Genomic DNA, 24,231 nt, shown 5'->3' with positions numbered 1-24,231 from the left:
TTACTAATTTTTATAAAAGCCTCAAACAAATGGAAAAAGAAATGTCTTTTTTTTAATTATATAATTCAGTTCAAAGAAAGATATTTTTATCACTATTATTTTTTTTAATTCTTCAAATGCAGTTCCACGGTACCACCTTTCCTGGCTATATCTAAACCTCATTTGAACTCCCATAGGTACAGTGTGTGGATAGTAACTACTATCCACTGGCACTTGCTGATACCATATACCACCTTGTCATATTAGTTGGCCTTCTTATCTCACCAATCTGACTATCAGTCATTCATTCAAAATTTACCAAGCTGGGTCCACCACAACCTGAGGATACAAAGGGTGAAGCCACAGTCCTACCTTCAAGGGACTCCAGTCTGGTGTGAGAAATCTCAACACGTTTCTAGTGCCCAGTGGGGTAAGAAGTATAAGAAGCAACTAGTTTACCTGGATGGGTTAGGGAAGTTTCTCAAACTGAGGCTTTAGGATGGGTAAGAGCTCATGAGACTGAAAGACAAGATGCATTCTAGGTAGGACTAAGATCCCTGAGGCTGGCCCCTTTATTTTATACTTTAAAAAATTCTAAACAGGCCTAATGAACTGCCTGGCACATAGCAGATGCCTAACAAATATTTGTGGTTCTAAATTATTCATGCTAGTACATGTGTGTGGATAATCAAGAGCTAATCTATACCTAAAAAAATACCTAAAACAGTCTTCTGAATTATTAAATGTCACCATTCAACCCATAGATATGTATAATCAAGCTCTATAGGAATAGATGTATTTGTACAGCTATCTGTTCACTAAGAATAGCTTCTCTTTTGCTATAATTTATTTGTTTTAAAAGCACTTTCACAAATATGGCCTCATTTAATAAAAATTTTAAAAATTAAATACCCATTGAGACTTTTTTATCCCCTATTTTCTAATGGAAAACACACACACACAGAGAAGCTTACAAACTTAAGTGATACCCAGATAGCAAGGAGCTTGGACCTACGTATTTTGAATTTGAATACAACACAGGGTTCATATCAGTTCCCCAGGGATTTATAGCACAGTCAAATCAGTTTAGCCATGCAAAGTCCACAGGTTGGAGAGCTCTTGAATATTTTGCTGTTAACTACTATCCACATTCACCCACACTGTCTACTAGCCACCACAACCCTCTCCACCCCCACCAAGCCTGCCAACACATACATATTCCTATTTCCAGGTTACAGGTAAGAAGCAGAAACTCCAACCCCGGGCATCTTGAGCATTATTTGGGTCCCTTTCATTTGTATGAAAGTGTGTGCTAAGTCGCTTCAGCTATGTTCAATTCTTTGTGACCCCATGGACTGTAGCCTGCCAGGCTCCTCTGTCCATGGGATTTTCCAGGGAAGAATACTGGAGTGGGTTGCTATTTCCTTCTCCAGGGGATCTTCCCAACTCAGGGATCAAACGCGCAGCCCTTATGTCTCCTGCATTGGCAGGTGGGTTCTTGACCACTAGTGCCTCCTAGGTTGTACCTTTTGTGGTAATAACTGCTCTTTTAAAAGCAAGCAAGCCTCTTATATTTATGCACATAAAATCAATTATGAGCATATAACACAATCTGACAAGTCTAGTCGACCTGGGAATATAGGTTAAACACTTCTATTATTTACATAATCAACACGTCACATTCAGCTCTTATGTGGAACAGGCTGGTGGTAAGGGACCAAAAGTCAGTCTATTTTCTTTATTTGGCCCTTTAGAATTATGGACTTTAGAACCAGGATATCATAGATCATTTCATTCCATACCCTCAAGTGACAGATGAGAACACTGAGAACCAGGTGAGTGAGATTTAGTGACTTGCCCAAAGCTAACCAGTGAGAAAACAGTGTGTAGAACATAAGTTGGTTAACTCCTGTTCCAGAAATCTTCGCTTGACTTCACATATACTGATAATTTTCAATTCTCCATGTAATCCACTTTGTGGATTTATCTATGAAAATTCCATCTTCTCCTGCCACCCAGCTAAATCTCTTACTTCTACAGATATATATCAAAGAAAAAAATGTGTACCTGGGAAATTTAGTTACTTAAGCAAACCATATTAAAAAAAGGAAGTCATCCATCTATAAAGAAAATCACAAAGACACATTCAAATTAAATCATCATTTTTGTTTTGCTCAACAACACTAAAAATATAAATTGGATTTGAGATACTGTATTCTTCTAGACTTATATCCCTTAGGTCTGAAGTTTTATTAAATTACGTGTGACATACACAGAGATTTTCCTTTTTCTTTTCTATTGATAGTATGAAGCTATGCTTCTCGTACATTATTAAGATATCATAGCAATAATTAAACTTTGAACAGAACAAAACACAAAAATCAAGAAAGCACAAACCTTTAACATATTACTTCTCCTTGTCCTAAAATGTAAAATGCCTGCAAATATCAAAGCAAAAACTTTCCTTGCATTCACATTTATTTTTGAGAAAGCTACATTGCTTCGTCCTCTTAGAAAGGGCCATGATCTGATCAGCACAGTAGCACCGAGAGTCACACAGTTCTCCCCTAATGAAAACCTTAACCTCCTGACTCAGCCATTCAGTAAGCACTTATTAAGGACCCACTCAATGCCAGGCAGTCTGAGTGAAGAGGACATACCATACATCAACTGAAAGTAAAAGTCGCTCAGTCGTGTCCAACTCTTTGCGACCCCATGGACTATATAGTCCATGGAATTCTCCAGGCCAGAATACTGGAATGGGTACTCTTTCCCTTGTCAAGGAGATCTTCCCAACCCAGGGATCGAACCCAGGTCTCCCACATTGCAGGTGATTCTTTATCAGCTGAGCCACAAGGGAAGCCCAGGAATACAGGAGTGGGTAGCCTATCTCTTCTCCAGTGGATCTTCCCAACCCAGGAATCGAACCAGGATCTCCTGCACTGCAGGCAGATTCTTTACCAACTGAGGTATGAGACAGTATCCCTGCTTTCTAGATGTTCATCTAATGGGCTGGTTCCACAGAAAATGCCAGACGGGTATCAGCTAAATTCCTTTATTGGACAAAGATTGACCAAGGGACAGGGACAAGAGACAGAAAAAGATGAAAAGGAAATTTTGAAAAGTAAGTAGTCTTTTCAAAGTTCACCGAATAACTTATTTTGGATTATAAAAATCACATGTTCTTCTCCAAAAATACGAGTCATCAGAAGTTGACTGCAAAGCCTTTTGATGATAACAGCTAACCAAATATTTTGGTCAATGGCACTGTTTCCTCAATCTTCCTACATTAGGAGGCCAGGCAGATACTACCCTGGACCGACCAATATAATTTTGTTATTTATTATAAGGTCCATAATGTAGGAATGTGGTTGATCTTACCAACAAACTGGGATGAACTGTTTTCTGTGTAGACAGATGCTTCCAGTAAAATGTACTATAAGCCTCTAACAGATAATAAATCCTGCTTAATTTTCTTGCCACTACAGAGCACAGCAAAGTAGTATAAGGCAACCTTCCCAACGACATAGCACAAGGCCAAGTTTTCAGGGTGACAAGTCTCTGCTTTTCCTTCTCCCTTCCACAAAAAGTACAAAAGGTATCAATCAGTACACAAATCATATGGCAAATATCCCATTGTCCCCTGAGTTTTTCTCCTTGAAATTAATCATGGAAACTAACCCCTGTGAGAATGAATCCTATTTATTACTAACCCATAATATTAGTACTGGTGGTGGTGGAGATAACAACCGCTAGCTTTGCAGTTCACAATACATTTTTCAAATATATTGTCTTATTTACTGAAAAAATGAAGAGAAGATAAAAGGAAACATCATAGGCAACTATTTCAAATATCAAAAAAATCAAACCCAGTTTAACTGGAATTAAAAAGCAAGCATTTTTAATTCCACCAAAGAGTCAAGAAGTTATTTCTATCAAAAAAGCAAAGAGCTGACTCTAGCAAAGTAAAATCACAAATTCCCCATTAAACACTAGGCCTAACTGATTCAATTTATAAATGTTAAGATCACAGTCTAAGAATCTGCTATTATAAATCTGTCCCAAATGTTTTACCCACAGTTAAAGACTCAACAAATATTCTTCAAAAGAAGGAATACTTAATGATGAAGCTGCTGCTCTAGAAAGACAAACTGACAACACTCTCTATTCAAGTATCTTTTTAAAGATTTAACTAACATTTATTGTGCACCAATCAAGTACCAAGCACTAGGCTAGACACACCCATATAAATCACCTCATTAACCTCATGAGCCATGCCCAGAAATTCTGGAATCAAAATGCTAAACTGACTGGACCCCCAATACTAGTTTTAACACTTACAACCTTGATCCCACCTGATTAGTTCTTAGAATTCAGTTCCTACTGGAATTCAGCACATCACTCTCACAGATTTAAGCATCTTTTAATGCTTTCTACTATGTAATGCCCATGGAAAAAAACCCTGTGCCTATTTTTAAGCTGCTAACTCCAGAACACTGCTCATTCCAAATATGGCACATAGTAATAATGGCCTTAATCTAACAAGTACTCTCTTGGATCACACTTGCTAAAGAATAAACCCAAAATGCCAACAAAACTGAATTTCAGCTAGGCAGAAGACATTGAATTTTAATAGTCTTCCCAACCTCGAGACTATTTTCTAGTCCTCTGAATACAGAAAGTCTTCTCTGTTTGAATGAGCTGTGGAAAGCAAGTTTGACCCAAGAGTCACACACTCATCAGAAAGAACCAAGGGAAAAAGAAAAAAAAATTCCAACTGGCATGACCACATTACAATGTTAACAACATATTACTCATCATTGTGCTACAAGAAAGAACTTGCAAGTGGGCAAGGAAGTCAAAGAAACAACTCTCCCAGTCCTCAAAGCACAAACACATCCAAATGCCAAAGCAGGTCAAGCTGTCCAGTTTACACCCAGGTATGAGTGGGTTCAGACAGACTGGGGAGAAGAGGGGAGAAGACAGGAAAATAATTGTGCAGCTGTGCCTGCCAGCCCCACGCAGATTTCTCTCTTGGACTCATCAAGAACCCTTTAAAAAAGAAATACTGGGGGAACTTACCTATTTTTACAACTTGATATGTGCAATTACAGACAACATATAGTATATGTAAATGGAAACACATTATAAAAACTGTTGCAGACATTCCCTTTGGAATCCATCAGATCTATATTTAAATCCTAGCTCTGCCACTTTCTTGCTATGGCACCTTGCACAAGCTATTTAACTTCTCTATGTCTTAGCAGGAACCTTACCTGATATTCACTGTGATATCCCTCAGCACCTTAAACTGTGCCAAAATATCCTGGTGAATTAATATTAACGTAGTAATAAATACTCTGGATGAATTATCTGCAAGCAGGTATAAGAATATCTAACCTATGGAGTTGTTATTAGTAATAAATGAGGTGATTATACAAAACCCTTAGTATAACTCAGCCTAGGGTCTTCACTATTAAACAGGAAAGTTTTCTCCCCTTTATTCCCTAGCCAGGGCAAAAGTTATAAAAGGAGGGCTTCCTTTTTTTTTTTTTTTTAAAAAAAGAAGGGGTCAGTAATCTGCCTGCCAATGTAGAATACAAGACAGATCCCGATCCGGGAAAATCCCACGTACTGTGGAGCAACCAAGCCCATGCACCACAACTACTGAGCCTGTGCTCTAGAGCCTGGGAGCCACAAGTACTGAGGCCACGTGCCACAACTACTGAAGCCTGCATGCCCTAGAGCCCATGCTCTGCAACAAGAGAAGCCACTGCATTGAGAAGCTACCGCACTGAGAAGCCTGCGCACTGCAGCTAAAGAGGAGACCCTGCTCTCTGCAACTGGAGGAAAGCAGCAACGAAGACCCAGCACAGCCTAAATAATAAATAAATAAAATGACATAAGAAAAAAAGTTATAAAAGAAGAGTCATGGCAAAGATTAAGATAGGATAAGAATTGTAGAAGCCAAACGTTGGAATACAGTGGCTAGCAGGGACTTAGCATAAAATCTAGAAATATTCAATCTTGGCTAATGAAATTATCTAACAGTGCCAGACCCTTACAATAGATATATAGTATGTGTTAGCTGATCCAGAAAATGCTATTTTGAGTCTGCAGGTATCTGTTACCACATTGGGTAAAAGCCTGGTAGAAGGGGGAAAGCAAAGGAAAGGAAAAAAAGTATAAGAAAGAGTCACACCTTAAATATACCTGACTACATATTTAAAAACAAAATATAAATGATTTTTCACAAGGCCATTTGATTCTCTAAAAACATACCATTAGCAAAAATACCATATTGATCCATACAATTTACAGCCCTTTTTTAGTAATAAGATCTGTGTGAGGAAACTGTTCGTAACTGCTGACAGAGTAAATAAGCTTGAAAGATCCAGGTCCAAAACTCTCCTCCTCCCATTACTCCAAAAAGACTAAGGTGGCCTTTGAGGTTATTTCATCTATAGTTTGTAAGCAAAGCAACCTACCTATAAGCACGGGAAAGGACTATTTTATCTTCAAACATTGGGGGTCAGAGAGTATATGCAATTAAGTCCAAAATCTAAAGGAAATTTATTTCCTTGACTGTGAGGAAGTGAAACTCAGAAGATAGTTCTAAGAAACCCAGGTCATTGTAACACTGTGAGCCTGAGAGAACTATACACATTTAGAGCCTAAATACAAGGAAAACGTATGTGGAACTGAAACAGCTTGTGGTTAAACCTCATCATAATGTGGTCTTCAACTTCCCATTTCACTTCCAGGCTCTGTGATTTAACCACTTGACCCACCTCCTCGTAAGCTGTATATAATAGAAATAGCACTGGACAACAGTCAAAAGCATGGGCTCTACACCAAGTTCCACTACTTACAAGGCATGCAAACCAGTTACTTAAACTCTGTACTCAGTACGATCTGAATGTTGGGCTAGACTCAGTGCTTTTTTCCACCAAGGCATTCCTTTGGAGAATAAATGTATTAGAAACCACACAAACCCAGCTCCCCTACTGCTATAACCCAGATTAAAAACATGTGCATTGTTCTTATCTACCTCTTTCCTATAAAAGCAGTTACCAAATGGTGTTTAGTTTTCTTCAAATCACTTGAATCTCTCCTTTTTCTCCATTCCCATCATCCCTGTAAAGACTCCTTTCCCAGAATTGAACAGTCTTCTAACTGCTCTCTCTCCTTCCATTTCACACCACATGGCTGAAACAATTTCCCAAAAATACTAATTTACATATATAATTCCCTGCTCAAGGATTTTTCATTGTAAAGATAAACTGAAATCCTCTACATGGGATTTAAGGTCCTCTCCAATTCATCTAACTCTCCAACTTTATTAATCTCATTGCTCTCCTAGATGAAACACTGAGTCTACTTGTTCTGCCCCTCAAACAAGACAGGCTCAGCTCCCTGTTCTCATTCCTTGAATGTTCCCCTCTCCACTTACCCAGTCTTCTCTCTTCTCCAAGGCCTAGATTATACTAAGGGTACAAATGTTCCCTTATCCACTCTCTCTAAACTTCTATATAACTATATATCTCTATCCCTTTACCCCAGAAAGACTAATGCAGCCTTTGAGCCTACTTCACCTACAGTTTGTAACCAAAGCAACCTACCTACAAGCAGGGGGAAGGACTATTTTATCTTCAAAACCATGGGTTGGAGAACATATGTAACGTCATGGGTATTGAGACTTAATACCCATGACTTTGTATTACTAGTTTTCTTTTTATGCAAACATTCAGTCTTCATAACTAATTATTAAGTTCTTGATGACTTTAATTTTTCTATACCTGAGGCCTAACTTTTCAAAGGGCTGCTGCTGCTGCTAAGTCGCTTCAGTCGTGTCCAACTCTGTGTGACCCCATAGACGCAGCCCACCAGGCTCCCCCATCCTGGGATTCTCCAGGCAAGAACACTGGAGTGGGTTGCCATTTCCTTCTCCAATGCATGAAAGTGAAAAGTGAAAGTGAAGTCGCTCACTCGTGTCCGACTCCCAGCAACCCCATGGACTGCAGCCTACGAGCCTCCTCTGTCCGTGGGATTTTCCAGGCAAGAGTACTGGAGTGGGGTGCCATTGCCTTCTCCATTTCAGAGGGCAGATAGCCAATAAAATGTTTGTTGGTGAGGGTAACTACCTTGAACAAGTCATTTAAATATTCTGGGCCTCATTTTCCTCACCCAGAAAATGACAATATGTAAATTCCTTTTCCATTCTAAAATACTATGTGAGATTATACATAATACTACACAGTCTGTTTTTCTTTTTTCTAAAAATGTGTCTCTGTGTTTGCATCCTATTTTAACCCAGAATATAAATTCCCAAGGAGCCAATTCTCCTAATACTTGTTTAGTTTATTTAGTAGGTAACAAAACCTTGGCATCTCCTTAGAGCATCTTGTCCAAATTCCAGTACACAACACGTGTTCAGTAAAAAGGAATTTATCATCTCAGCCAGGAAGCAAACATCAAGGAAAGTCTGCACAGATGACTTTTTTCAATCTTAATTTCCATAATGAACTAGAATACTACAAAAAATTACAAGTGTGACAGAAGGACCTTAATGTTAAAATGAGAGGTTACCTCGTGTCAAATAGCTAGAATTTACTTCAGGCAGCCAAAGTAGTTAGGGTGCAGCAAATCTTAAGTCTAACTCTCAAATTCTATTTTCAGAATTCTGAGGAGTCTGGGAAGTCTTTATCCCCGGTCAGTAAACAGGGACCAAGTATTCCTCATATTAGATAATCTTGCCCCTAGTACTAAGGGAAATTTTCAGAAAATGAAGAGTCTACACACTCAGCCAGGTGAGCTCCCAGTTCAATGATGAAACCAAATACTCACAAAGGAACTCAAAAGAGCAGGAAAGTTTTTAAAAGAAATGAGAGCATACTACCTAAAATATTTTTGTTAGCATTATTATATGTTCCCATTATCTTGCCTCAGTTCCTCACATGGGACTATCTTCATGTAAATATCAAGACAAAGTTCTAAAGCCTCAGATGAATTCTTTTCCTTTGAAGTCAGTTATTAATGATTCAAAAGGCACTAGTAGACCACCTCATTTAAAATGACCTGACTTTTCAAAGAATGATTTTAGAACACAAAGATGATACTTTCAAAGCTGATGTGGCCTCCTCAATATACCTTTGGTATAGTTAAGGTACAAGGTTTATAAAGAATTCTAAGCCAGGTTTGGGATGACAGGAGGAAACAGAACCTGTTAAATCTGTATGCATATCCCTTTCCCCCCATTTCTGTTCCTCAGTCCTATTCTATGGTATCTGTTAACTCCCGCTATCTACACTGTTTCTTTGCTCTTTCCCCTGACATCCGCATTCCTCTTCCCTTTTAACCTAAGAACTGTTGGGGGAACCACAGGTAGGAATCTGGTGCTAGGAGTTAGGGCTCTTACACTCTTCCCTTTTAAGTCTCCAGATAAAGTCAATGGTGACAAGAAGTTTTCTCTTCCATGGTTTTCCCCACCACCCCAGATCTCCCTTATCAAGACTAGAGAAGAGACATGAGAGGGTGGCAGGAAATGATAGTGGGGGAATCATTTACTCAAAGATTGTAAGCTCATTAAAATCAATTCAATCAATTACATGTATTACAGCTACTGACGGCAAGAGTTTTCATCTCAGGCTCATTTTCCTGAGGTGAGGTTGTATGCCCTAAAACATTCACACACTCGCCCACAACCTTCCTCAATATACTAAATGTCTGCTGAGAAATAAGAACATTTTATCCAAAATCGGAGCTAAAGATAACTACAAAAAGAAAATCTGTTGTAAAGTTCAAAAGTGCATTTTAGAATTATAAATAGAGTTGGAATTATTCACTTCAAAAAGGTCTGTGATAATGTTCTTCAGAACCCCAACAGGAAATCAAGACCTGACCTATTAAGTTTAACCACAGTTTAAGCAATGACCATTAAATACAAGATTAAGCAATAACCATTTAACACAATAACCATTAAACATAACAACCTAAACATAAGTTTAAAGAATAACCATTGGTGATGTATGACTTATTTTATCTATAAAATTGCAATTTCATTATAGTTCAACTTAACATTTAATTTCTTCCTGGCAGGGGAGGGAAGGGTTTTGGTGAGGCCTAAACAATGTTATGTTGGTACTACACATTCCAGAATTAAAAGCTTAAGAATATTTTGCCGAGATACAATCTGGTCTCATCGATAAAAATGGTGCTGTTAAAAGTATATGTACATATACACACAAATGTGTACATTTATTAGGCCTTCTTTTTCAGAGACCAAAGAATTCCTGTTTCTCAGCAGTATTTATTAAGTGAACAGATAGGCTGCTTTTTCTCACCACCAATGTAAATCTCCAGGGAAGGTGTCAAGGCCTTGATGACAATAGCAGAATTTGATAGCTAGTGAAATGAGTCTGGCCACAGAAGTACACTGCCTCAAATGCCATCAGGATCAATTCCCAGGAGTTTCCTCATTGGGATGATATCACCAATCAATTTTCATTTCATTTCTCAGGAATGTTTGCTCTCATCTTCTATAGGAAGTCAGTCTTAAATGCACTCAACATTTATGTACATTTTTATATAATTTACAGTGCTGGATGTTTCTTTATAAGCTTTATTTTTCATAAAGGCCACATTATATTGCTCATAATTACACAGCTCACCAACTCAGAGGACTGTTTTTATTGTTTTATTCATTAATTAACCATTTAGTCACTAAGTGACTAAATGCCTAATATGTTTATGTTTCTGTGGCAAGTAAATATGAGGGATACAAAGATAAAAGAAACTACTTATCTCCTTTCAAGGAGCTCACAGTATAAAAGAGGCAAGCCAAGGGCATAAATAAACTAAAATACAAAAATACACAACTACGACCAGATCAGCATCAATAAAATGATAGGCGGCTTTAGAAATAGGAAAGATTACAGCTTGCAGGAGGAGAAAAATCAGGAAAGTTTTCATGGAAGATAGGGTTTAAACTGGGACTTTGATGGTAAGACTATTTCACAAGACAAGTGGGGAGGGCAGTGGAGGAAACAGGCTTAAAGATCAGGTGATTAAATGAACTAGATCTACATGTAAATAGTTCTGAAAAACAGCACTGAGAGAGAGGGTTGCAAAAAATACCTGCAGTATGATTCTGATTTTTATTTATGATTTCAAAATAAAACTATATGTTGCTTGTGCCTACATTACACATTTTTTTTAAAGTATAAAACATAAAATGCAATGATACATACCAATTTAGGCCAGTATTCATTTCCCAGGAAAGAGGAAGGGGATAAGGATGCAGAGTAGGACTTTGGCTATATCTAATACTTAACAGTTTATATCTTAAAAACAGCAAGAAATCTAAAATAAACCTGACAAAATGTTAATATCCACTAAATCTGGGTTGTGGGCTCAAAATTATGTCAGGGTTTTTCCCCCTGAACTTTCCAAAATATTTAAAATATCTTATTATTCAAAGTGTTTAAATTAAGAAAGGGCCCGGAGACTGGAAGAATAGGGGAGTCATTAACACAAGAGTAATCAGGAGCTGGTTTAGGTTCCCCTAAACTTCCAGAGAACACTTGACAAGCTCCGTTTTAGACTGAAGAGGATCCTTCATATCCCTCACCCAGTGTGCACAAAAAGCACTGAGAGCATAGTGGGGGGGCGGGGGGGGGCAGTGGGCGGAGGCTGACAAATATGGACAAGAAAGAAGTATTTATTGCCATCCTAGATCAGATAACTGAAGGGAATGAGAACCACCTTCCCACGTAACTTAAATGCCTGCGTAACCAAGTCATCTCCCCTAAAACAAAGCCAAGGAAACTTCCAGTTACATAGGAATTCAGATAAAGACTCACTATGAGTGGCTATTCTGTGCCTCCTCTCTCTCCACCCCTCCCCCAAACACTCACAAACAAAAACAAAATGTACCCTTGCCCACTTGAGAAAGAATTAAGAATTGGCAGCTCTGCTGAAGTGGACAGTCTCCAATCCAAGGCCTTTCTCTAGAGAAGATGTTGACAGAGCCCAGAGGAAGGAGTAAGGAACTCATAAATCAGTTTTGATGAAGGCTTGTCAATGGAAGATATCCATCCTTCCACATCCCCCTCATGTTCCAGCTTTCCCCAGGGGAACCTAAGGACCGCTAAGATGTCCTCTATCCTATTCTGTTCTTCTCCAGCAAAAAGAAGACTTAAAACACAAAATCCAAATTCTTACATTGCACTTTAAACCCAAACAATTTACCTTCACAAAAACCCAATGACTTTAAAAACATGGGGAAGAAAGAGGTAGAATCCAAGAATAATGACAAATCTTTTTTTTTTAGATATACTTTTTGCTGGTACCCAATTTATCATAACTTATTTCTTTTACCAAAGTTTCACTGATACAGCTTAAAACTAAGTTTAAAAGAAAACTAGAAGGGAACTTAGTAGGAGAGATAAATACATCTGCACACACAATAAAACAAATACCTTGACATCCCTCCACATCTGAATCACTTGAATCACTGAAGAATTCTAACATCCTAGTCACTCCGCTCCAGGGCGTCCAACTGCCCCAGGCCAAAGCCCCAAATCCCCATGGCACTCTTAGGGCAGATATTCCTCAGTCAGACCCGGGAAGATACCACTGCTCACTCTCGACTAGAATAAAGGACGATGGAATGAAATGACAGAAGTCCTTCTGTCTTCAAGCACAATGCAGCGTGGCAGAATGGAACAAACACTGCAACAGGACTTGTGAGGGAATTAGAGAGGTGAGCTAATATTTATTAGTCACCCACTACATTACAGCCATGAATACTGAATTTCAGACTAAGCCATCACTTCACTACTTCTGTGATCCGGAGTAAATCTCAGGTATTCCATCTGAAAATCAATGAGGGAGACTAAGAAAGGGGAATAGTCCCTCTTGTTCTCTGATTCTATTTCTACAAACATGATCACTCAACAAAAAATGTATTAGTAAGTTATTTCAAAAGTCTTTTGCTCTGTTCCTCTCCAATCTACTCTCTCTATACCACTGACAAAATAATCTTTCTAGAACATGAAACTTTATCACTTAATGTTTAAAAACCCTTAAATGGCTTATCATTTCATGCAGCGCAAGATAAAACTGTCCATGATCAGCCTTACCTAATTCTCCAGCCTCATCCCTGACCTCCAACCCTGTCCTCCAACTATAATATTAATAACTACTTAAAAGTTACCTGAAGAAGTCTGGCTGTTTCGTTCCTTTAAGCATTTATTCATGCTGTTTTCTCAGCCTTGAGTGTACTTCTCTCTCTAATCTGTAGGGTACATCCTTAACTCATCTTTCAAGACTCAGCTCAAATATCATCTCCTCTGGGAGGCACTTTCCAACCCTCTGAACGTCCAAGGCAGAACTGCCCCCTACATACCTTTATCACAACATCAATCACACTTCACTTCATCTATATATTGACACATCTGTCTTCCACTAGACCCACGAACTCCCTGTAGGCAGAGAACTTGTCTGACTTATCTATTTCCTCAGTGCCTAAGACAGTGCTCACAAGGTAAGACACATTCAAAGGACTGATGGAGTAGGGAAGACAGGAATGGAAAAGATGAAAGGAGAAGGAAAAACTCGATTAAGATGGCCTGAAGAATAGAGAACAGTAGTGCTTATCAGTACCACAATCTGTGGCCTTCTGCTCTTTCCCTAAACTCTAGTCTTCAGAGAGCTTATTCATTTTCTTGGCTACAGCTATCACAGCAATGTTAATGAACTCCAAAACCACACTTTCAAGCATTATTTACCCCCATCTCTCCACAAGCTAAGGCTCATCTCTAACAACTGGAACAGCTTTCATTTGGACATTTCATTGCCACTTTTTAAGTTCAAAACGTTTCCAATTGAGCTCATCATATTTCCCTAAGAAATGAGGAAACCTCCCCAACTTCTTTACTCCAGTCAATATCTCAGAAACCCAGGCTTAAAACGCCATAGTCACGTTTGACGGATCACTCTCCTTCATCTTCCACATCCAGTCCTCACTGATTTCAATTTTCCCTTCACAATCTTTTTTTCACTCTTTCCCCTCCACAACCCTAGTTCAGATCTCATCACCTCATACACCCCAGGTGCTCACCTCCCTTCCCTCCAAGCCAAATTTTGTTATCATCATACTATGATCCTATAAAAAATTCTCAGTGGTTAGCTGTTTTCCATTATTTAAAATCTAAACTTATAAGCCTGACTTTTAAGACCCTCTATAAACACAGCTCCAAATCAACCTAACCATCTTTGTTTTATGACTATTCACTGCAACTCAGGTCAGTCTCATTACCACCCCAAGAACACCCCAAGTACATTCCTGTTTCCAAGTTTTTGCTTGATCTCTCCAAGCTCCAAAATGAAATAATTTTTTTGTTATTTGCTTCATCTTCATTTCCTGCACCTAATACAATTTTCTAAAGATCTGGAGTAAACTACAATTCCTCTGTGAAATCACTCATAATTACCTGAGTATTCTTCTCCCCAAATACTTATGGTTTGAGATCTGTATTATCCAATTGGTAATATACTTTCATATTTTAAAATTTTCTCTGGCATAAAGAGGCTCAGTAGGTATTCACCTCTTCCTATTCCCCTTACTCCCAACTGGACTGTAAATTCCTCAAGGGCACAAAACTGTCATTTTTTCTGATCCTTCATACCACCTAATAGAACCAAATTCACAGCAAGTCACAAAAAATAATAGTTTAGTGGTCTCTCCTAAGCAAAACTATTTCTTATAGTCTAAGGTATAAGACATAATTCTAAAAAACACAGTTACAAATAATCCTGAACTAAACTGCATAAATGAAAATGCCTGATTTTTCCACCTCTGAATTTTAGCTTAGAAATACAATCTCCTGACTTCAGTGGTAAATAATAATCCTCTGCCCATGACATCACAAGCACATAGTTTGGTAATGATTATGAGAAGGCTGGGGTAGGCAAGGATGAAGGAAAACAAGTCAAATGAAAGAACAAAGATGGAAGAACAGCTGTGTGATTTTTTTTTTTTTTGGTTTACTTCTTAAGCATGGACATGTCGCCTTCCTTTTTCTCTTTTTTTCTTAAATTGGCCATATTTTCAACAAGTTTACTTCAGGAGGAAAAAATCTAATAGATTTCAAAGGAGCTAATACCGGCAGAGCCTATACAAAGCTCAAATCCTTTGAAAAGGCCAGCTTAATCTTCAACAATGCAGTCTGATACAACAGGACTTCTCCAGATATTGTGAGTAAAGACTTATTCAGAATGCAACATAGGCATCTTCTACCAATCGCTCTTAGGAATAAAGCAGACAGCTGAGAGGCCACATTGGACCCACACAGATATTTGAAAAGAAATCGGTCTTCATTAATAGACTCAGTGTAGCCCAGTCTTAATTATCCTCATATGGACTGTTCATTTTATGGATTTCTGAGGCAAAATTTTTAATTCAAGATTGATGGTTCTTGACTATCAGTATATTTTCCTATCAGGTAATTCAGGTTTAGAAATAGAAATGCAAATTCATTCCATCAGTATGATCCCCAAACACTAAAATAAGTATGATTTTTAAAACAAGAAATTTCTTAAGCTCTGAATTACCTAAACTAGTGCTCCCTACAATAGCAGAGATAACTGAAAGTCAAATGCACTTGAAACACAATACTGTCCTTACCATAAGCTTGAAGAGAATCCAACCATAGACGCACGACTGCCTCACAGGCTGGTACAATGTGAGACAGTAACAAGCAGAGTTCAATAGAGTGAGTAAGGTGTGTGAATACAAAGACTTCTACAAGGAATCTTACATCTCCTGGCTGATCTCTTTAGGCCTGGATATTCCAGAAAAGAAGGAGTCACAGTGTATTGGCGCTTGCCTCCTTGTCCCTGAGTTCCTGGACCAGAGGGCTCACTACTTCTCACTAAATCCATCCTTTGTTCAAGGACCTACAATGACTCTATTGACCCTTTCATCAACACCCAACAGAGTCTGGCCTCTGAGTCCCCTCCACCCTCTTGCCTGCTCTACCCATGACTTGAGCAACCCACATTTTCTCTAGTCATTCTTATTTATTCTCCCCACAAACACAACTTAGTCATTCATACCATAACTGCACACTGTACATTCTATACTTTCTGCCCAGAAGATCTATTTCCTTTTACTCCCAACACAAAATAACTATTTCACTTACTTACTCACATATATTATATAAATAAAGATGGAGAAGTAAACTGTCCAAGGTCACAGTAGAGCCACGATTTGAACCAAGATCCACCTAACTCCATACACCACGCATCATTATGACTCTAATCCATAACCTCCCAAGTCCATTTCAAATTTTCCTGATTCAAATCTTCTCTAATTTACCTCATTCGTCTTCACGTATCCCATTTGTAGCACATTAAACGTGGTTTTGTTTACATGCTTTTTCCTAAATGTTAAATCTTATAATAACAGTCTGCTTTCTCATTTATGTACTGCCTTCCCCAACATCACCCTGCTCCCAAGGGCAAGAACATCTGTTTTTTACATCTTTCGTATCTCCCCAAAGCCTGTCACTGGAGCTTGGAGACTGTCTTATCCACAGGAGTGTTCAATCATTATTCAGTAAGGATTTATTACTTTAAAAAAAATCAACTTCCTTCTTGTATCATACTGAAAAATCAACTAATTTCAGGCATTCATGAAAAAACTGTTCTGCACCTATATTCTAGTTACACCATCTACATTCTAGTTACACAGATTTTAATTATCTCACTTATCAGGGGCTGCTGAGTGGATTCCAGGCTGCCATTCCACAGCTCCTAAGCTTGCATAGGAAAGATACTGCTGAAGTCACACTTCAAAGCATTGTTTCAGGATTTTTTCCCTGATGGGATGGGTGTCTGGGGTAAGGAGAAAAAGTGCTCCCTTACAATGTCCTCTTCCAGCATACTTAGCATGCTTGAGACATTCAGGAGCTCTAAAACTTTAACAAATGGCCCCATAACAATCTGAAAACTTATTTTTAATACTGAGTTATTCCATCATAATTCACTTAGTAACGTATATTGAAACTCAAAATTCCAAACAAAGCCTCTGACAACTAAAAACAGTGATGGGCTATTGGGTTGCCCTACACTTATAGGATTTTATTCACCCCTTCAATCTCCACCCCTAACCCCAACCCTGGGAATAATACAGGTAGTTCAACTAGGGCAAGTTGCTAAATACAGATATAAGCTGAATTTGCCAGATATCATCACTAATAATGGCACCAACTAACTCACAAATTAAAACAATTATTGGTAGTCAACAGACTCTGGAACAGTGTGTGTAATTTTGAAAAATTAGATAGTACCCTCCAAATTAAATCATTTTCAATAGGAGCCCCAAAGAAAGAGATTAAGGGAAAAAAGCATCAGGAAAATTTCCAAGTTACTGGCAACATAACTACATCAAAGTCCAACCAATAATTAACATCCATTACTGGTCAGCCTGCCTTATACAAGTCAGTATACAGACCTTTCTTTGGCAAAGGTTTACTTTTTTTTCACAAGGAAGTCTTTGGCATTAAATGAAAGGGATAAGTCAAAGTAGGCAAAAACAACAACAAAAATGACAGTAGTTTGAAAACTATTTTCCTTCTTTCCTTTCTGCTTCAACGCATACTGTCCAAAGTGGGTATCTGTTCAATTCTAAATTATTCATTCATGTTAATGGATGATTATCGGTAGAAAGGTACTGATAATCCAAAACAGAAAAAATCGAAAAATAACCTATTTCAGTTTTGGAAAATCTTTTCAGTACGTTTAACTTCTCAATTACTCCTGGCATGACCTAATATGTGTATTCATTTGTAATCTCTAAGTACAAAGTAACTGGCCACCAACTTAGGGAGGTGCTCCGAGGCATGCCGAGTAGCTAGTGGAAATTAGAACAGACTGGTATTCGGCTTCCCCGTGAACAACATCAATTTATTTTACAGTCCTGTCCAGCCTTCAAAATATCAATAGACTAGCACAGCAGGTTGGTTATTAACCTTTAAAAGAAAGGCTGGGAAAAACAATGAGGACAAAGAGTATAATTGTTTGCCCATAATGTATTCATTTGTAAATTATGCACAGCAAATGTTTAATTACAAGTCTGATTCTCCCTAGCCACCCAGCATAAGTCCCTACTGTCTTCTCCATCAAGAATGCAACCTCATTTATTAGGAAGGAAATTTTCTCTCTTTTAAAGTTAAGTAGTATAGAAAATGCTTTTAAAAGATTTAAGACTAGCTACCCTTATGGACCCACCTTCCTACTACTTCTTCCCTCTGTCCTTTTTCACTTGAGAAATAGGTTGAAAGACAAAGGGTTCCAGCGTCCTCTAACATCTAAATATACAGTACGATAAGTCAAAGACTAAACAATTACCTGTTTCTGATTTTATAGAAAGTATTTTATACATATATGAATTACAAGTCAACTAATTTTTGCCTTTGCATTCACGAAAACTCCCTAAAGAGTTGGGGAGAATCTCTTATATAAAACCTATTTTAGTTTAATTTTTATATTTATTGTGCCCAGAGAAGCCACCTAGGTTCCAGAGACTAAACACACAGGTAGAGAAGGGTGAGAAAAAGAGAGAGGAAGAGAGACAGAGAGGGGGAGAGAGAGACTCAGAGAGCTGGTCCTTGTGAGCTGACAAGCTAAAAATACGCCGGCCCAGTAAACAAATCCCATTCCATCCCGACCGGAGCCACACCGTTAACCTAGTAATTATGAGAAGAGGAGTGAGATCACGCAGCCCCCGGCTTACTCATCATCAGCTTCTAAAGTTTCCATCGGCTCATGGCAACTTTTTTTTCCCCCAAAGTTCATAAGCCTGCCATAGAATCAATCTATCTTTCTATCACTCTCTTTCTCATATACACACTTCTTTTTCGCTCCCTTCCTCCATTACTGGACGCACCTCAGTTTAACTATCGATATGGCAGAACAGTTTGGTTTCTGCTCATTTTGAGACTTTAAAATGAACTTTATCGTACTATGAGAGTAGTAGCCGGCACTCCTAGCCACCTTAAAATTCCACCATCCCTCCCCGAAAGTCTAGCTGACAAGGAGAACCGTCCAAACTGCCCAGCACAGCTAAGGGAGGCCACGAACCGGGAAGGGGGACTGGGAAGGTGGGACTCAGGTGAAAGGGAGGAGTAACGGGAGAAAGGTTGGGACCAAGCAAGGAACAGTCAGGGAGAGGAGCGGGTGCCGAGAGGACACGGCTCCGGGTGAAATACAATCAGAAAGGAGAAGAGGGACAGTGGCGATCAGAGGGTCAGAGTTTGGGAGTCTGAAGAGGCGGGAGGGGCGGGAACAGACGGGGGAGGGTGACAATGCGGGGGCTCCGTTACCCTCGCGGCTCCTGGGGCAAGGCCCTAGGCCGGGGCGGAGCGCGGGGCCCGGCTGCCTCTCCTCATTCCTCGGCTGTGACCCAGGGGTCCGGCCGGCCCCTCCCCCGTCGACGATGGAGGCGGAGGCGTTGGCTGAGACTGAGACCGCGGCTGCTGCTCCGCACAGGATCAGGAGCTGGAGCCAGACAGGACTGATCTGGACTGGCTTCCCCAGTGGCTTTTTGCCTGCTCCACACTCGGTCGCCACTCGGACTCCGGGCTGCTGGTTCAGGATCGGTGGTTTTCGGCCGTCCGGCCGGAAACAAGCGCGAGTTTCCGGCCGGAGCTGGTTGGTGGTGACACTCAAGCGGCCCCCGAGCCTCCTCCCGCCCCGCCCCGCCCGGCCCGGCCCGGCCCGGCCCCGCCCCGTAACAGCCCCGCCCTGAGCGCCGCTCCCCAGGCTACGACCAGTTTGGCGCTTGCCCCGCTCCTGAACCCGTGTTTTCCTGGTGGGTGTTCCTAAAGTCCCTGGTCTGGAGAGTTCTTGAGCCGGAGTTAGATGGGTACTGGGTGGACTCTTGAGACTTTAAGGTGTAGTGAGTTGGACACAGCCCTTTGGGAAGAAGCAGAAAGAGGCGGGGTAGTTCTAGAAAGGTGAGAGAGATGAAAATTTTCAGAGAACCAGAAGACTGAAATTCTAGTTACCCTACACGATCATTCTGGACTGACCGGAGGAAAATTAACAACGCTTCTTCCAGATCAGTCTCCACCCAGTTATGCACTCTCTCTCCTTCACTCCTGTAGTGAACATGCTTTTCTCTATTAACACTCAATATTTGTTTACTTGCATAACAATTATACCCTCTTGACATATCTACTTTAGATAGCGCAATCAAAACAAGTTATGTTGTGCTTTTTTGGTAACGCCTTTTAACAACAACTATGCTATCGCATAGTTCATTCACAAATATTGAGTCCCTACTGTGTACTGTATGGGCTTCCCTGGTGGCTCAGTGGGTAAAGCGTCCGCCTCCAATGCGGGAGGCCCAGGTTCGATCCCTGGGTCGGGAAGATCCCCTGGAGCAGGAAATGGCAACTCACTACTCTTGCCTGGAAAATCCCATGGACTGAGAAGCCTGGTGGAGCCGCAGAGTCGGACACAACTGAGCGACTTCACTTCACTTCACTTCACTGTGTACAACGCATTGTGCTCATCGATATTGGGATCACAAAAATGTACAAGACATAATTCCAGGCATCAAAGGCCTTACACTTTAGTAAAACACATAAAGTGAAAGTGTTAGTTGCTCAGTGATGTCCAGCTCTTTGCAATGCCATGGACTAGCTCACCAGGTCCCTCTGTCCATGGAATGCTCCAGGCAAGTGAGTAGCCATTCCCTCCTCCAGGGGAATCTTCTCCACCCAGGGATCGAACCGCGTTGCAGGCAGATTCTTTACCATCTGAGTCACCAGAGAAGCCCATATTATATAAAGCAGAACTCAGGTTAAGTGCTGTGTGAGGTAGGAGGACCTGTGGCTATGAGAACCATAAGCCTTGCCTGGCACAGAGCAGACTTTTCATATTGTTAATTGAATAAAATATTAGGTAAACGTTGACTGTTTTAAGAAGAGCCATTTAATAACAACCTCTTTATGACAAACACAAAATAGGGCCACCCCCTGCTATAATCTGACCAAAGAAATGCTGAATTTTAATTCAGATTCCTAACATTGTGGCAACTGGTTTGCATTTTCAAAATGCTGTGCCCATTTCAGTTCAGTTCAGTTCAGTCGCTCAGTCGTGTCAGACTCTTTGCGACCCCATGAATCGCAGCACACCAGGCCTCCCTGTCCATCACCATCTCCCGGAGTTCTCTCACACTCACGTCCATCAAGTCAATGATGCCATCCAGCCATCTCATCCTCTGTTGCCCCCTTTTCCTCCTGCCCCCAATCCCTCCCAGTATCAGAGTCTTTTCCAATGAGTCAACTCTTCGCATGAGGTGGCCAAAGTACTGGAGTTTCAGCTTTAGCATCATTCCTTCCAAAGAACACCCAGGACTGATCTCCTTTAGAATAGACTTTAGGCCTATTTAAAAACAAACAGTCGACTTTTCTATCCCCTGACTACTTTCTGAGGTCCTCAGATTCTAAAGGGAAGGAGAGGAGCATAGACACTTGAGAATTATCCAACTCAAGACCAGAAAATTGACACTTGAAACAGGAAACTTTCTAGACAGCTATATCTCCTGGTAATACCCTGGGTTTAGAGTTGAAGATTTTGAGCCTGGGACCAAACTAAGGTCACAGCCACTCCCTTTGCCAGCTAGATCTGAAGTAGGAGGAAAGATCCACAGATGAGGAGTCTCAAAAATCTAAAGCTGTCTTGTTTCACTAAGGCCCTCCCAGGACCAGGTTATGCCCATCTGTTAACTACGTCTTTCTAGTCTTGACTCCAGTACTACAGACTTATTAGGACCAAGTATGAGGTTCAAAGGCACGCTCCACCCTCAGTACAAGGCCGAATTTTACTTTTGGCAGTGACTATGAAAAGTTTCCAAACTTGAAAGCTGGGCCAAGTTGCTGGTCAAACTCATTTAAGTGACCATACTTTACAGGCTTGTCTGGAAATTTAGGGGCCAGGAAGTGATGGAGTTGCAGTTGCTTTGTGCCTGTTTCTTGCTCTGACCATCCATCACTCACTGTTGTTTGTGCAGTTGCTCAATGGACTGCTTGTTTTGGGTTAGCCCAGGCTGTGTGGGTAGCAGTGTGGTCAGCTGGGCTGGGAGCCAGGCCACCTGGGTTCTGGTCCCAGCTCAGCCAGCCCCTGATCCATTAAGTGACTCCCTATTCCTACGTGTCAGTTTCTCTGCCTAGGATCAGGGGACCTCTTTTGTAGTGATTCGTGGTCACTCAGGCTGTCACTATGCTAAACTCTCCGAAGCAGCTGTCCCGTGTCATTGTCAGCAGCCAGAACACAGGTGGTTATTTTTTCTGACAGAATAGTAAGGAAAGAAAGTAAAAAAAAAAAGCAGAGAAGGCCCTACCTGTGTACCCAGGGCCACACACCCTTATCTGCCATTCAGTACAAAGTTCTTTTCCTCCCTAAAGGCTTGTTTCTGTTTACTCATTTTAGTGATTCTAAGGGCTGCTCTGAGGAGTTCCCAGAGCTTTCACTTCACTTTATGCAGGAACAGAAAAAAAGAGCATTGCCTTTTCTGCAGAGGAACTAAAAGGAGAGATTATTTCAACACTGGGGCTAATGGATAGACTAGAGGGAAATGTTCAGAGAAAGCTATTTTGCAGCTAACCAGGAAAAAAAAAAAAAACAGCAATTGTTTGCATTTATATGGTTTTGTGGTAGAAAAGAAAACCAAACCAAAATAACTTCCTTTTCACTACTATCACTATAATTTAGCCAGTGGTTATGTGGAGTTTTAAAAACTATATATTGTTTGTGCCTGGGAACCTCAGAGGACTAACTCAGAATTCTTGGGACTGAGGACCATGAATCTATATTTTTAAAAAATATCCACGGTTCTTATGAAGTGAAATGTTTTCCTACCCTGCAGTGACTGTTGGTTTAGTCACTAAATCGTGTCCAACTCTTGTGACCCCATGGAGTATAGCCCACCATGCTCCTCTGTCCATGGGATTTCCCAGGCAAGAATACTGGAGTAGGTTGCCCTTTCCTTCTCCAGGGGGTCTTCCCAAACTAGGTGTCAAACCCATGTGTACCTGCATTACAGGCAGATTCTTTACCACTGAGCCACCAGGAAAACAAATGACCAAGCAATTCCACTCCTAGATATTTACCCAATAGAAATGAAAACATGTTCACAAAAAGCTTTTATGTAAATATTCACAATAGCATTATTCGTAACAGGTCCAAACTGGAAACATTTCAGATGTCTACCAATGGAAAAATGACAAATACACTAGTCAAAAAATGGAATACAGTCTTTAAAAATGAACCCCATTTAAACACAACCAAATGGATAAATCTCAAAATCATTTGTTGAGGAAAAAGAAGCCATTTATATGAAATTCAGAGCTATAGTTGCACATTGGTGGAGGTAGGGATTGAATAGAAAGGGGGCACAAGGGAAATTTTTGAGGTGATAGACATGTTCTGTATCTTGACAGTGATAGCTGTTACACATGTATGTCAAATTGTGTACTGAAGATCTGCACATTTCATAGTGTGAACCTTACCTCAATTTAAAAAAATAGAAAAAAATCTTGGGTTTCTTCATAACACTTAATTAAATTATAAATTTACATTTTTTCCATTCATTAGATTGCAAATGTTCACCGTTTTTTAATTATAGTACCTGGCATACTGCTTTACCCATGGCAGTCATTCATTAGATATCTAGTGAGTGAATGAATGAATGAATGAAGAAACTGATAGCTGAGACCCATTGCTTTGGTAGCAAATATCAGACTCTATTTATACTAGGGTCACATCTAGACTTAGAATAACTTTTATATATATATACATACATACATATATATAACTGGGTCTATTTCCAGGCCTTCTATCTGCTAGCATACCTTTGCTAGATTATGCTTCCTAAAATATTTCATTGCTATTTTCCTTTCTTTTCAAAAGCTGTAGCAACATGTTGGCCACTTAACCAGTGTCCATCCCCTTCTCTCTCTTTGCTTATAGAATCCTGATCACGTTTAAGCAGCCATCCTTCTCAGTGTGGCCATGGGCTTCAGGTAGATTGGCTCCAGTGGAGGGTGGGGACTGAGTGGGAGGGAGATGGGTGAAACACTGATGGATCTAAACCAATCACGGGGTTCCATTGCCCTTGCCAGTGCCTGGCTTAGGAATATGATAAAATTCTCTCCAATGTGAGATCTGAGGAAGTCGACT

At 40.1% G+C, this 24,231-nt stretch overlaps 1 protein-coding gene and 1 non-coding gene across 2 annotated transcripts in view; one reads left to right on the top strand and one right to left on the bottom strand.

Annotated features, from left to right (window-relative positions):
* The window catches only part of OTUD7B (OTU deubiquitinase 7B), a 59,903-nt gene extending 40,305 nt beyond the window's left edge, over window positions 1-19,598 (bottom strand). Inside the window, exon 1 of the mRNA NM_001144093.1 lies at window positions 19,368-19,598. The gene's annotated coding sequence lies outside the window, so the exon portion shown is untranslated. The remainder of the gene's footprint in view (window positions 1-19,367) is intronic.
* Window positions 19,599-20,345: 747 nt separating this feature from the next.
* On the top strand, window positions 20,346-20,417 carry TRNAW-CCA (transfer RNA tryptophan (anticodon CCA)). The gene has a single exon. It is a non-coding gene; the product is annotated as a tRNA-Trp (tRNA).
* The last annotated feature ends 3,814 nt before the right edge of the window (window positions 20,418-24,231 follow it).

The sequence above is a fragment of the Bos taurus genome, chromosome 3, assembly GCF_002263795.3.
Source record: "Bos taurus isolate L1 Dominette 01449 registration number 42190680 breed Hereford chromosome 3, ARS-UCD2.0, whole genome shotgun sequence".
Classification (NCBI taxonomy): domain Eukaryota; kingdom Metazoa; phylum Chordata; class Mammalia; order Artiodactyla; family Bovidae; genus Bos; species Bos taurus.
This window is presented reverse-complemented; position numbering and strand designations above follow the sequence as displayed.